Genomic DNA, 15,431 nt, shown 5'->3' with positions numbered 1-15,431 from the left:
TTTCCTGTTGCGAAATCGGTGGCACCGAGTGGCATGTTTCAGTAGTACCAAAGGGATTCAGTTGGACCAAAAATGGCAATTCGGTGAAACCGAGTTCATCACAGAGAAAAACACTTGTCACCTCAGCTCACTAGTCAAGTAAGATCTCACAAAGATTTGCAATAAATTAGCTGAAAGATTTACAAGGAATTAAATGCAGAAAATGCAGAACATAAACAAAGAGAAGAAACTGAAAGATCTAGATGAAGTTTTTTTTTGAAAAAGAGAAATAAAATAAACATGCATGAGACAAATGCAATAACACAGAAAAGAACACAAGAGAACTTCATCTAGAGTTGGGCGGTGACATAGTCACCTATGTAAGAGTATATTGACTTAGGAGTCAAGTGAGAACACTTGATCATAGGTCATACTCATCGTTTAAGCTCAAAATGGGGTTACCATTTTTCGTTTAAGCATGTTGATGTATTCACATCTTGTTGAGTTGCTTTGACTCATGTCTTGGAGTAAAGCTTCTCTAAGATGGAATAACATACCTTAGGTGGTGGTGTGGTTCTTGCTCATGTAGTTGAACTTGTGTGGGTGCTCAAGGTTGATGTAGCTCATCAAGAGTTGGGAGCACTACTTAGAGTTTGATTTCATCTACCTACATGGGTTAGTTCTTGCAAGGAAGCGCACTTGTGTATCCAAAAATGACAATCATGAGGCTTAACATAGAATTTGTCAAAGGATATGTTTGAATGGTTTTGTGCTTCCTTGTCTTCAACCACTATTGTGTTGAGTCTTGGTCTTGTAGAGATTGCTCAAGATGTGAGTGAGTCGCAATCTCATGGAATTAGATTCAACCAAGCACCTACATGGGTTAGACAACATGCAAGGTGCAAATATATCCAAGACATAAGAGTTATCATAAGAGATATATCATGGATTAGTCATAAGCTCATGTCTTGCATGTATCCAATGGAGTTTCTACTCCAAGTTCGAAGCATCAATGATGTTCAATTCTCCTCTCAACCTGCAAAACACTTTCTCATCAAGTGGTTTAGTGAATATATCCGCTAATTGCTTATCGGTGCGAACATGCTTAAGATTGATGTCACCCTTAGCAACATGATCTCGAATGAAATGATGACGAACTTCAATATGCTTAGTTCGAGAATGTTGTACAGGATTATGACCAATTTCGATAGCACTTTCATTGTCACAAAGCAGTGGAACATGTTTCACATAAATCCCATAATCTTTAAGAGTTTGGGTCATCCAAAGTAATTGAGCACAACATGAACCAGCGGCAATGTATTACGCTTCGGCGGTGGATAAGGATATTGAGTTTTGTTTCTTGGAAGACCAAGACACAAGAGATCTACCAAGAAATTGACAAGTACCCGAAGTGGACTTTCTATCAACCTTGTCTCCGGCATATTCCGAGTCTGAATAGCCAACAAGATCAAAAGAAGACCTCTTAGGATAACAAATGCCAAAATTTGGTGTATGGATTAAATATCTCGCTATCCTTTTCACAGCCTTAAGATGACAATCTTTAGGAGCAGCTTGATATCGTGCACACATGCACACACTTAGCATAATATCGGGACGTGAAGCACATAGGTATAACAATGAACCAATCATAGAGCGATAAACCTTTTGATCAACCGGTTCACCATCTTTGGTTAAATCATTATGTCCACTAGTAGGCATGGGTGTAGACATACCTTTGCATTCTTGCATATTGAACTTCTTGAATAAGTCCTTGGTGTACTTTGTTTGAGAGACAAATGTACCTTCCTTAGTTTGCCTGATTTGCAACCCGAGAAAGAATTTGAGTTCACTCATCATAGACATCTCAAACTTCTCTGACATTAGCTTTCCAAACTTTTCACTAAAGAGAGGGTTAGTTGAACCAAATATGATATCATCAACATAAATTTGGCATACAAATAGTTCTCCATTAACCCTTTTAGTAAAAAGAGTAGAATCAATTTTACCTATTTCAAAACCACTTGTAGTAAGGAACTTGGTCAAGCATTTATACCAAGCTCTAGGAGCTTGTTTAAGACCATAAAGAGCTTTGTGAAGTTTGTAAACATGATTTGGTTTCTTAGGATTGATAAAGCCGGGAGGTTGTTTGACATAAACTTCCTCCTCTATTTCACCATTTAGAAAATCACTTTTAATGTCCATTTGGTACAAGGTGATATTATGGTGATTAGCATAGGCAAGTAAGATGCAAATGGACTCAAGTCTAGCAACGGGAGCATACGTCTCACCATAGTCCATACCTTCGACTTGTGTGTACCCTTGGGTGACGAGACGTGCTTTGTTCCGAACCACTTGTCCATCTTCATCTTGCTTGTTGCGAAACACCCATTTGGTACCAATGATGTTGTGGTTGTTGTCGGGCTTCTCGACCAGTGTCCAAACTTGGTTTCTCTCAAAATTATGTAGCTCTTCATGCATAGCGTTTATCCAATCCGGATCTTCCAATGCTTCTTCAACCTTCATAGGTTCAATGCTAGAGATGAATGAATAGTTTTCACAAAAGTTAGCTAAACGAGTTTTTGAGCGAGTGATTCTCCCGGTTTGTATATCATTGAGGATTTGCTCGACGGGATGATCTTTGGAAATTCTTGCTTGAACTCGTGAGAGCTTTTGCTTGGGTCTTCGTTGAATATCTTCTTCATCTTGTTCTTCTTCTTGGCCTTCTTCATTGTTGACGTCGTCGTTCTCTTGTCGTGGTGGAGAGGGAGGTTGTTGATGTTCATCTTGACGTACTTCCTCGTTTTCTTCATCTTGGTGTGTCCCACTTGTGGATGCTTCCGTGTCGATTCTTGGTTCACCTTGTCGTGAAGTAGAAGCTTCCACTTGGACGGATGAAGTACTCTCCTTCACCTCCGTTGGACGAATTTTGCCAATGGACAAGTCTTGAATTGCTTCTGAAGGGTCTTTGTCTCCTACATCAATTGGCAATTGCTCTACTTGCGAGCCATTAGATTCATCAAACTTCACATCTACCGTCTCTTCAACCTTTCGGGTGAAGTTGTTGTAGACACAGTAAGTGTGAGAGTTTGAGCCATAACCAAGTAGAAAACCTTCATGAGATTTAGGAGAAAACTATGAACGACGATGCTTATCAAGAATGTAGCACTTTGAGCCGAATACTTGAAAGTATCCAACTTGGGGTTTGTTACCGGTGAGAAGCTCGTATGCCGTCTTGCCGAGTAGCTTGTGAAGATATAAGCGATTTGTTGCGTGACAAGCTGTCTCAACCGCTTCTGCCCAAAAGTGCTCTGGCGTCTCATATTCATCAAGCATCGTTCTTGCCATTTCGATGAGCGTCCAGTTCTTCCTCTCAACAACTCCATTTTGTTGAGGTGTGTACGTAGCCGAGAACTCGTGTGAAATCCCTTCTTCGTCAAGAAAGGTGTCCACATTTGCGTTCTTGAACTCTGTTCCGTTGTCACTCCGAACCTTCTTGATCTTCACATCAAACTGATTTTGGGCCTTCCTAGCGAAGTTTCTGAAGATCTTCTGGACCTGCGACTTGTCATTAAGAAAGAACACCCACATAAACCTTGAAAAATCATCAACTATAACTAGACCAAAGGAATTTCCACGGAGACTCTTGTAGGCGTTGGGACCAAAAAGATCCATGTGAAGTAGCTCGAGTGGCCTCCTTGTGGTCATGATGTTCTTCACGGGATGTCTTCCTCCAACCTGTTTACCTGCTTGACAAGCACTTCAAAGTCTATCCTTATCAAATATGACATCGTTGACTCCAAGGATATGATTTCCTTTAATAAGCTTGTCAAGGTTTCTCATGCCAACGTGACCTAGTCGTCTATGCCACAACCAACCTTTTGAGGATTTAGCAACAAAGCAAGTTTTAGGTTGTGCCTTTTTAGAGAAATCGACAATGTAAAGATCACCTCTACGCATACCCGTAAAGACCATTTTATGATTGTCTCGACGAAATACTTGGCAATCTACCTCAGTAAATAGGACATTCAAACTGAAATCAGCAAGTCTAGATACTGAAAGTAAGTTGTAGCCAAGAGATTCAACGAGCATGACATTTTGAATGGAACTATCATGTGAGATGGCCACCTTACCAAGGCCAACCACTTTACCCTTTGAATTATCACCAAAGGTGACATATTTTCGAGGGCCGTCATTTTCAGCAAGCTCATGAAACATCTCTTCATCTCCGGGCATATGATCAGTACATCCACTATCAAGAACCCATTCCTTTCCTCCTGATTCATATCCCCGAAGATTTGCCATAAGACCAAAATGTCTCATTGCATCATCAAGATCGAAGTCATCATCATAATATTCATGTTCATCATGATCTTGTGACTCATCATTTCCTAGAGAGGGTAATTCATTAGATAAATGATCATCAAAGTGGTCACTTTTATGAATTCTTATAGCTTTGAATATGATATCATTAATGATTCCAACATCTCCTTTAGCATGCTTAAGATTGGTAAGTTCAAATAGACATTTACCAAAACTAGGATCACTAGAATTCATCTTACTCAAGGCAATAGATTTATGGAAAATTTCATCCAATGTTTTCAAGGAATGATCGGGAAATCGTTCCTCAAGAAATTTCCATATAGTATAGGCACAACTTTGAGTAGGCAAACTAGCAATCAAGTTTTTGGGCAATCCTCTAATGATGAGCTCAATAGTTCTAAGATTGCGAATCATGTCAATATCTTCATCTAGGGTAGGATGCAAAGGATCAATATGAAGTGCACAAGGGCTAGCAATATACTTGTTCAAATGATATTGATTGAAGATTACAAGCATCTCATTTTTCCACTCATGAAAATACTTTCCATCAAGAATAGGCACTCTATGTCTAAGACTCCCTAGAGTAGACACATCCATCTTCCTCCAATGGTGATTAAACCAAGGCAATGGAGACCAATGCTCTAATACCACTTGTAGGATCTAGAAGTAGATGTGTCTAGAGGGGGGTGATTAGACACTTAATGCTAAAGTTGCAATTTTTAAGCTTTTTCGGTTTAAGTGGAGTTTAGGCACAATTTCAACACACACAATACATATCAAGCAAGCATGCAAAGAGTATATGAGCAGCGGAATGTAAAGCATGCAACTTGCAAGAATGTAAAGGGAAGGGTTTGGAGAGATCAAACGCAATTTGAGACATGGATGTTTTTCCCGTGGTTCGGATAGGTGGTGCTATCCTGCATCCACGTTGATGGGGACTTCAACCCACAAAGGGTAACGGTTGCGCGAGTCCATAGAGGGCTCCACCCACAAAGGGTAACGGTTGCGCGAGTCCACACAGGGCTCCACCCACGAGGGGTCCACGAAGAAGCAACCACCCACAAAGGGTCCACGAAGAAGCAACCTTGTCTATCCCACCATGGCCATCGCCCAGACAGGACTTGCCTCACTAGCGGTAGATCTTCACGAAGTAGGCGATCTCCTTGCCCTTACAAAATCCTTGGTTCAACTCCACAATCTTGTCGGAGGCTCCCAAGTGACACCTAGCCAATCTAGGAGACACCACTCTCCAAGAAGTAACAAATGGTGTGTAGGTAATGAACTCCTTGCTCTTGTGCTTCAAATGATAGTCTCCCCAACACTCAACTCTCTCTCATAGGATTTGGATTTGGTGGAAAGAAGATTTGAGTGGAAAGCAACTTGGGAAGGCTAGAGATCAAGATTCATATGGTAGGAATGGAATATCTTGATCTCAACACATGAGTAGGTGGTTCTCTCTCAGAACATATGAGTTGGAATGGTGTATGCGCTCTGATAGCTCTCTCTTCGAATGAAGAGGAGGTGGAGGGGTATATATAGCCTCCACACAAAATCCAACCGTTACACACAGTTTTCCAATCTCGGTGGGAGCGAATCAACAGAGATTTTGGTGGGACCGACTGGATCACCTCGGTGGGACCGATGTGCTAGGGTTAGGGTAAATCCAAAACTCGGTTTGACCGATTACTCAAACTTGGTGGGACCGATTTGGGTAATAAGTGAAACTGAGATTTGGCCAAGCAAACTCGGTGGAACCGATTGCATATCTCGGTGGGACCGAGAATATTGCAATGGGTAACAGAGAGTTTGCAAGCCCATCTCGGTGAGACCGAGATCCCATCGGTGAGACTGAACTGATTAGGGTTTGGCAGTGGCTTATGACAAGTGAAACTCCGTGGCGCCGGATAGGAAGAATTGGTAGGACTGAGTTTGGCTTAGGGTTTAGGTCATATGTGGAAGTGGGAAAGTAGCTGAGGGTTTTGGAGCATATCACTAAGCACATGAAGCAAGAGGCTCATTAAGCAACACCTCATCCCTCCTTGATAGTATTGGCTTTTCCTAAAGACTCAATGTGATCTTGGATCACTAAAATGTAAAATGATGAGTCTTGAGCTTGAAGCTTTAGCCAATCCTTTGTCCTTAGCATCTTGAAGGAGTTCCCACAACCTTTAGTCCATGCCACTCCATTGTTGAACTTATCTAAAACATGCTAGATCGAAATGTTAGTCCAACAAGAGATATGTTTTCATCAATTATCAAAACCACCTAGGGAGCACTTGTGCTTTCAGCTTCTTCATACGTGTCCACCAGAAACGTTCCTTCAAATCCAAATACATCTTGGTGTTTCCAGGGTGAATCGAGTATGGTGAGTCATGGGCCTCCTGAAGTATTAACATCCTGATCTCCGCATTATTGGGCACATAGACACGATCCTCAAACCATAAGGTTTCATGCTCATCCTCACGAAAACCTTTGGCTTTCCCTTTGTTCATCTTCTCCTTTATCTCAGCAATTTCCTTATCATCCTTTTGAGCTTCTCGAATCTTTCCCAATAATGTAGACTGAACCTCCATTGCTGCAACAAAACCTCTTGGAACTATCTCCAAATGAAGTTCCTTGAGATATTCTACTAACTCCGGAGGTAATCCTCCGCTTACGAGGGTATTGGCATAACTCTTGTGGCTCAAAGTGTCTGCTACGACATTGGGCTTTCCTGGATGATAATGCAACTTCATATCATAATCCTTTATGAGCTCCAACCATCTCCTCTGCCTAAGATTCAACCCCTTCTGCGTGAAAATGTACTTCAAACTCCTGTGATCCGTGTACACATCACAATGGTTTCCAATTAGAAATTATCTCCAGGTATTGAGTGCATGTACTACGGCTGCTAACTCCAAATCATGCGTGGCATACTTCAACTTGTGAGGTCGAAGCTGTCGTGAGGCATATGAAACAACTCTTTCGTCTTGCATAAGTACAACTCCAAGTCCCAAGTGAGAAGCGTCGCAATACACTTGGAAATCCATGCATATATCCGGAAGAATCAACACTGGGGTTGTAACCAAATGTTTCTTCAAATCCTGAAAACTGGCCTCACAATCCTCGGTCCATTTGAACTTGGTGTCCTTCAACAATTCAGTCATGGGTTTCGCAGTTTTGGAAAAAATCTCAATAAATCTTCGATAGTATCCTGTGAGTCCCAGAAAACTACGGATTTCTCCAACTAAGGTGGGTGCCAACCACTCAGTTATAGACTGAACCTTGGTAGGGTCTACGAATATACCTTCTCCTGATATAACATGTCCAAGAAATCCAACTTCCTTCAACCAAAACTCACACTTGCTGAACTTGGCATATAGCTGATGTTCCCTGAGCTTCTCGAGAACTAAGCGCAAGTGTTCCTTGTGTTCCTCTTCATTTTTCGAGTACACCAAAATATCATCAATGAACACCACAACAAACTTATCCAAAAACTCCATGAACACCTTGTTCATCATACTCATAAAATAGGCAGGGGCATTAGTCAATCCAAATGACATGACCATGTACTCATATAGCCCATACCTTGTGGTAAAAGTTGTCTTAGGTATATCCTGTTCTCGAATCTTCAATTGGTGATATCCTGATCGAAGATCGATCTTGGAGAATACTCTAGCTCCTTGCAACTGGTCAAACAGATCATTGATCATCGGTAGTGGGTACTTTTTCTTGATCGTCACTTCATTCAAAGCCCGATAATCAACAACCATTCTCAAAGATCCATCTTTCTTCTCAACTAGGAGCACTGGGGTTCCCCACGGTGATGAACTGGTTCAGATATAACCTTTCTCCAATAACTCCTTAATCTGCTTCTTAATTTCTCCAGATCATTTGCAGGCATCCGATACGGTCTCTTCAATATTGGTCCGGTGCCTAGCAACAGCTCTATCAAAAACTCTATGTCTCGATCTGGCGGCATGCCTAGTAATTCCTCTGGAAATACATCCAGGTAATCCTTCACAATAGGCATTTCTTCCTAAACAACTCCCGAGAGAGAATTCACTTGGGTCCTCCTTGGCGCATGCCTAGATACATACTTGATCCTTTTTTGCTCCGGGGTAGTGAGTAGAATTGACTTACTAGCACAATCAATATTTCCTCCATACATTGATAGCCAATCCATGCCTAGTATCACATCCAATCCTTGTGATTCCAAAATTATCAGGTCTGAGGGGAAAACATGCCTACCTATGGTCAATGGCACCTGAAAACATCCTCTGCTTGCCATATACTCCGCTCCAGGTGAGCTTACTAACATAGGTGTCTTAAGAACTTTGGTGGGAAACTTATACTTATCCATAAATCCCCTTGATATGTATGAATGTGATGCACCACAGTATCAAAAAGAACTGTTGCAGTAAATGACTTAATCAAAAACTTACCTATAATTGCATCTGGCTATTCTTCAACCTCCTCCACGTTAACGTGGTTCACTTGTCCTCTGGTGAAAGGGTTGGGCTTCTTCCCAAAGTTTCCATTTCCATTGCCATTCTTCAACTCTGAGCAGTCATTGGCATAGTGTCCAGTCTTCCTGCACTTGTAACAGGTGACATGACTCAGGTCCTTCTTAGCGGGTGTTGCTGGGTTGGAGCGGTTTTGGTTGTTGCTTCCTCCATTCCCATTCCCATTTTTAGGGCCAATGTGGTTATTTGTGCTTCCTCCATTATTGAGTATGGCCTCCATGGTTATGGGTGTAACCTCCGGAGTTAGGGCTAAAGCGAGGCTTCTACTGAGCTCCAGAATTGTACTTCCCCTGTCCATACTTCCTCTTGCGGCTCTCTATCTGCTGCTATTTGCTTTCAATCATAAGGGCCCTGTCTACCAACTCCTGGTAGTTAGTGAATGTTGCCACCATCAACTACATACTCATCTCATCATTCAACCCTTCCATAAACTTCTCCTGCTTCGCGACATCTGTGGCCACATCATCTGGGGCATAGCAAGCTAACTTACTAAACTCATCCACGTACTGCCCCACAGTATGGTTTCCCTGGCGTAAGTTGCAAAACTCACGCTTCTTCATGTTCATTGTTCCAGTTGAGACAATGGTTGTGCGGAAAGCTTGCTGAAACTGATCCCATGTGACATTGGCAATGGGAAAAGTGGCTGTGTAATTCTCCCACCATGAGGCTGCGGGTCCATCCAATTGATGTGCGACAAAACGCACCTTCTCAGCATCTGTGCAACCTGCGGTGGTCATCTCCCTTCCAATCCTACGGAGCTAGTCATCAGCAACAATCGGCTCGGTGCTACTGGAAAACACCGGCAGATTCAACCTCAGAAACAGTTTAGTTGTCAACTGGAGGTGGTGGCGGTGGGTTGTTATTGTTGTTGCCTTGGTTCTGGACTAGCAACTACATCAAGGCATTCTGCTGCTGGATCAACTGGGTGAGCTCCGGTGGAAAGACAAATCTGGGGTCACGTCTCGGAGGCATCTGATGGGTTTAGAGGGGAGAGATTAGAATAGAGTGAGGTCTGAGGAGAAAATCACTACCCATATGCACATGAGGCAAATACATTCATATCACACCACTCAATTCAAACAAGGGCATACAATCAATCTAGCTACCGTTACAAAATACTCAGACTACTACTATATACATGGGGGAATACTATTGATAATATGGTGGTCGACTAAAAATTTTGATCGGAAGAAGACTCCATGATATTTGCTCCAACTTCGTCTTCATAATCATCATCGTTATCGGGGCCGGAGTCGGTGTCATCGATGATGATGTAGTCTCCGGGATGGTTGTCCTCTCCTGGCGCGGGGTCTCCCATGAATATTCCTAGCTTCTTCTTCAGGTCTTCATTCTTCTCCAATAGTACTGCAATTTCCTCTTCATATCCATCGTGTGTAGACTTGAGTTCCTCTTCTAGCTCCATGTTCCTGGTCATCACCTTCTTCAGATCTATCATGTTGGCACACATCTGGTTCTCATGACAACGAATGTGTTGGTTTAACTCCTGGATGTAGGCTGCAATGGACTTGTCCCTCTTGGTGCAAACCATCTCCCATCGCTCATCTTGGTGTCCACATATCTGGTAGATGGTGTCCTTCAGATCCTTGTGGTAAACTTCGCCGATGCGTCCCATGGCGATGTGAGCTGCCATGCTCTTTCCTAGACTCCAGGTTGGTGCATCAAAGGAAAACTCTATGGGCTCAGCAACTGGTGTGAATATCCTTCCTGGAACATGTACTCGAATTTTCCAGCGCTCTTCTTCCAGTAGAGTGGCGGTGTAGGTCCTCGTGAAGCTTGGTATTCTGATGGTCAGGTATCTAGTGGCTTCCTTCAAGTGTCGTCCAAAAGGGGTGTCTTCATCTGGTTGAGCAAACTTGTTCCTTGGGTCGTCCATCTATAGAGTAGAAAGTGGAGACGAGTCAGAAATGAGAAGAGAAGAGTGTCCTATGGTTCATCTTATGGTCGCGTCCTACATCCAACGTGTGCTCTGATACCATCTTGTAGCGATCCGACCTTAAACGGTCAGACCTCTGTGTATAAGTGTCATCCCTCGATCGATAATGCTGGCACACACAGTACTCGAGGATTTATAACAGAGTTCAATCACACACTTATTACATCGAATGTCTCAAACTAGATCTTATTACAATAATATGGCTGAAGGCCATCTAAATAAGATAACTGCGGAAGCTTTGAAGGTAATGAGTCCATCAACTCCAACGGCATAGCTGAGTGCACGACAACGACCTAGCGCACCTTACTCTTCGTCTGAAAACTTTGCAACATAATACTTTGCAGCCTGTGTAGGTCAGCACATGGAATATGCTGGCAAGATAACACTATAGAACAAAGAACAAGTAATTGCTATAACTATATGCATATATGGCTGGTGGAGGCTCTATGGTTATCATTTGCATAAAGCTAGTTTCTCCCTACAACAAAGGAATAGATTTTATTTAATTACAAAGTTTATTGAAAACATTGATAATGGTAACCCCATCTCAATCCCAAATTAATAATCATTAACCCAGCAAGTTAATTAAGTAAAGTGATGAGATTAACATAGTAATTCAAGCACCAGATACTCAAGATGTCCATAACCGGGGACACGGCTAACCATGATTAGTTACTACACTCTGCAGAGGTTTGCGCACTTTTCCCCACAAGACTCGATCTCCTCCGTTGAATTTCTCGCACATGCATGGTGTTTGAGAACCGGATGACCGAGACACAGTCTTTCCGAAGAGGTCACCTTAACCGATAGATAGGTCGGTACACCTACAATCCCCTACTTCTGCTAGCCCATCATGGAAAGGTTTCCCATAATTTACTCAACTATGCCAGAGCCCATAGTGGCTTGTGGCTGCACACGGAAGTTTCCAGCATGAATAACATAATGACCCCTTTGAGCCTGGGTGGAGAACCATAGGAAAAATCACACGGATACCCCGGGATTCTCCTTTGGACAACACTGGATTTCCCCAGGTGCCCACAAACCAATCCACCCAGATGTGTGTTAAAGTAGCCACCTTAAGTAAACCCTTAGTTCATAATAATACTCACAACAGTCATGAATCACTCAAACCAAATCACGTCTATGAGCATAGCAGAGCAAAGTATAATAAGCGTATCGTAGTAGCTCCCAAGGCTTGAGTAAAAGGGCAATGGGTACTACCTCAAAAACTACTTCCCAAATACCCACATGTTAAACAGATCCTACTCATGCAATGTTTAGTATTGATACTAATGCATAAAAACTAGGTAATAAGGGATATGATCAAAGTGTTACTTGCCTTGCTGACGATCTGAAAAACCTAGTGACTCATAGTAGCACGCTTCGCACTCCGAAAACTCTATCGTGAATAAACAATAGCATACATAAGCACTCAAGCATACGATGCAAGGGTAAAACTCAAATGAAAAGATCCAAACTTAAAGTTCAACTGAAGAGCTTCGATTTGCAAAAAGAATCAACCAAATCGGAGCAACGAAACTCAAACTACAAACAAAAGAAGTTTGAATTCAAAACTGCATGAAACCAAATTTTAAATTTTCAAAACCAAGTTCAAGTTGATTATCTAGAAAGAGGGTAACAAGACGAAGATTTTGGCATTGGTTTCACTGGATGTGGAAAAGTGAACAAAAAGTTGCGAGGCTTTGAAGATCATGGATTAATCTGTGAGGAAAGTATTCACGGATAGGTCCCTGCCTGAAAATAAAATAAAAGGAAAAACCTATCGAATGAACGTTCGCTAACAGAACCAAATGAACGAACAATGTCCGCTACTGCAGATTAACAGACGAGCGTCTGCAAATTAGATCCGAACGTAAAAACCGAGAAAACCCTAACCCTAAAAATAAATCGATCTAAACCGAAGAACCGAAAAAACCGAAAACGAATCGGCGAACCGGGCGGTTTTTATACCGGTTCACGACGACGGCGGGGTCAACGGTGGCGGCGGAATCCGGCGGCGTGGCGAGGCAAAGCGGCGGCGGCGCGGGATGGCGACAGCGGACGGCAGTGCCACGTAGCAGCGGCGGCGCGAGATGGCGAGCGGGTGGCGGCGGTTGTGGGTCAAGGTGAGGGAGGAGGCGGCAGAGTAGGCGCGGTATATAAAGGGGGCGGTGCCTTGCGGGAGGGGCGGCGGTGGTTCGTGTGCGGGTCGGACACGGCTGCAGCGGCGGCGAAGCTCGGGACTCCTGTCCCGAGTCGAAGAGGGAGGCGGCGGGCGACACGGGCCAGCCTACGCGGCTAGGCCTTCAGCCCAGTTGGGCAGCGAACTTTTTTTTAAATAAAATTTCGCCCGAAGAAAAATCCTAATAAAATCTAAAAAAATCTAAAAATACCAGAAACAATTTTCACCGTCTAAACCTATTATTTAGAACAAAGTGAACATTTTTCTGGCCTAAAAATGCAATTTTCAAAATGCATATTTTTCTAATTCAAGTAAAATTGCAAATAAAATATAAATTTGATTTTAAAATTTCTTCCCCAATATTCCTTTCTTTTGAAGAAGCCATATTATCTTCACTCTTTTATTTTTACTATTGGAAATTATTGGAGAGAAAAATATTAAAATAAAATTGACCCTCTTTTCAAATTTGAAAAACAGTTCAAATATGAAAATATGTGAAACCTCCAACTCTCTCCTTGGGTCCTTGAGTTTCTTAATATTTCTAGGATCACAACCGAAATGCAAAAAAAAAATGATATGCATATGATGACCTATATATAACATCCAAATTGAAAATTGGGATGTTACAGGTTATTTACCACTTGTCACCTTATGCCCATTCTATCGTGTTCACTTTGCATGTTATGCCTCTTTACATGACTTGCCATGCAATTGTGACCATTGCTTGCATTTACCCATGATTTACCATTATGCTACTCCTATGTGTATTTGCATGCTTCGTGGAGATGCTAGTAGCTATTTCCATGATTTCTTTGTTCCCCATGCTAGTGATGCTTGTTGTGTTGGGAGAGCCATGATGTTCCATTGCTATTTCCATATGACCTCTTGCCAATACAATGATGATATATTTCTCATATCTTGTTTTCATGCTCGTGATATGTCATGTGCATCATGTATGCCCACTATTTTCACACATGACATGTAAAAGAATAACGCATATAGGTAGGTATAGTGGACTCATATGGCAAAACTGGGTTTAATGATTTTGGATGCACAAGTAGTGATCATACTTAGTGCAAATGAAGGCTTGCAAGAGATTGAGAAGCATCGAACCAAGAAACGAAAAATCTCATAAGCGAGCATTAAGCATAACTAACACCGAATAATGCACCACAAGTAGGATGTAACTTCATTGCATAACTATTGACTTTCGTGCTTGCATAGGGAATCACAAACTTTACCATCAATATTCTTACTAAAGCATAATTACTCATCAACATGACTCATGTATTATATCATCATATCGCAAAACTATTACAAGGAATCAAGTTTATTTTGTCTAATGATCTTCATGAAAGTTTTTATTACATCCCTCTTAAATATCTATCACTTTGGGACTAATTTCATATGTTGCTTTTGATAGCTCAAACAAATCTAAGTGAAGAACATGAGCAAAAATTTCTTCTCTCAAAATAATATAAGTGAAGCATGAGAGAATTTGTAAACAAAATTAATAACTCCCAAATAAATCTAAGTGAAGCATTAGAGCATTTCTTCAAAAATAATAAAGCACACCGTGCTAAAAAAGATATAAGTGAAGCACTAGAGCAATTCCATAGCTCAAAAAGGTTTAAGTGAAGTATAGAGAGCAATTCTAACAAGTGATAGCATAATTTTGGCTCTCTCAACAAGGTGTGTTCAGCAAGGATACTTGACTAAAAATAAGAAGCAAAACAAGAAAAGACTCATATCATACAAGACGCTCCAAGCAAAACTCATGATATGTGACGAATAAAAATATAGCTCCAAGTAAAATACCGATGGTTGTTAGAAGAAATAGGGGATGCCACTCGGGCATCCCCAAGCTTAGTTACTTGCTTCTCTTTTAGATAATGGCCTGGGATGCCAAGGGGCATCCCCAAGCTTAGGCTCTTCTTACTCCTTATTCCTTCATCCATCGTGATCTCACCCAAAACTTGAAAACTTCAATCACACAAAACTTAACAAAACCTTCGTGAGATCCGTTAGTATAACAAAGCAAGTCACTACTCTAAGTACTGTTGCAAACCCATTCATATTTTATTTTTGCATTATATCTACTGTATTCCAACTTTACTATAGCTTATATCATCCAATAAAAACCATAGATTCATCTAAATAAGCACACAACACTATAAAAAAAGACACATCCATGACATTTTGGGCCGAACGAATTTTTTTTCTGTCATACATATGACACTTCTATGACGATAATTGTGACAAAACCCGGTATCATCATAGATGTGGTGGGCTCCTACTTCTATGACAAAAAATCATGAAAGAAAATGGGCTTTTCGTTCTGGGTGGGCCGGAGATGCAGCTGCATGGCATTCTTTGGGCCGTCCATGAAGGAAAAAATCGTGGTAGAAGCAAGGGCGAGGAAAATTTCGGGGAGTTCCCGGTTACGGTGGGAGGTCGGGGGCCGAGCGATGCATGTTTCTCTCGTACACGT

The sequence above is a fragment of the Triticum urartu genome, chromosome 1, assembly GCF_003073215.2.
Source record: "Triticum urartu cultivar G1812 chromosome 1, Tu2.1, whole genome shotgun sequence".
Taxonomy (NCBI): domain Eukaryota; kingdom Viridiplantae; phylum Streptophyta; class Magnoliopsida; order Poales; family Poaceae; genus Triticum; species Triticum urartu.
This window is presented reverse-complemented; position numbering follows the sequence as displayed.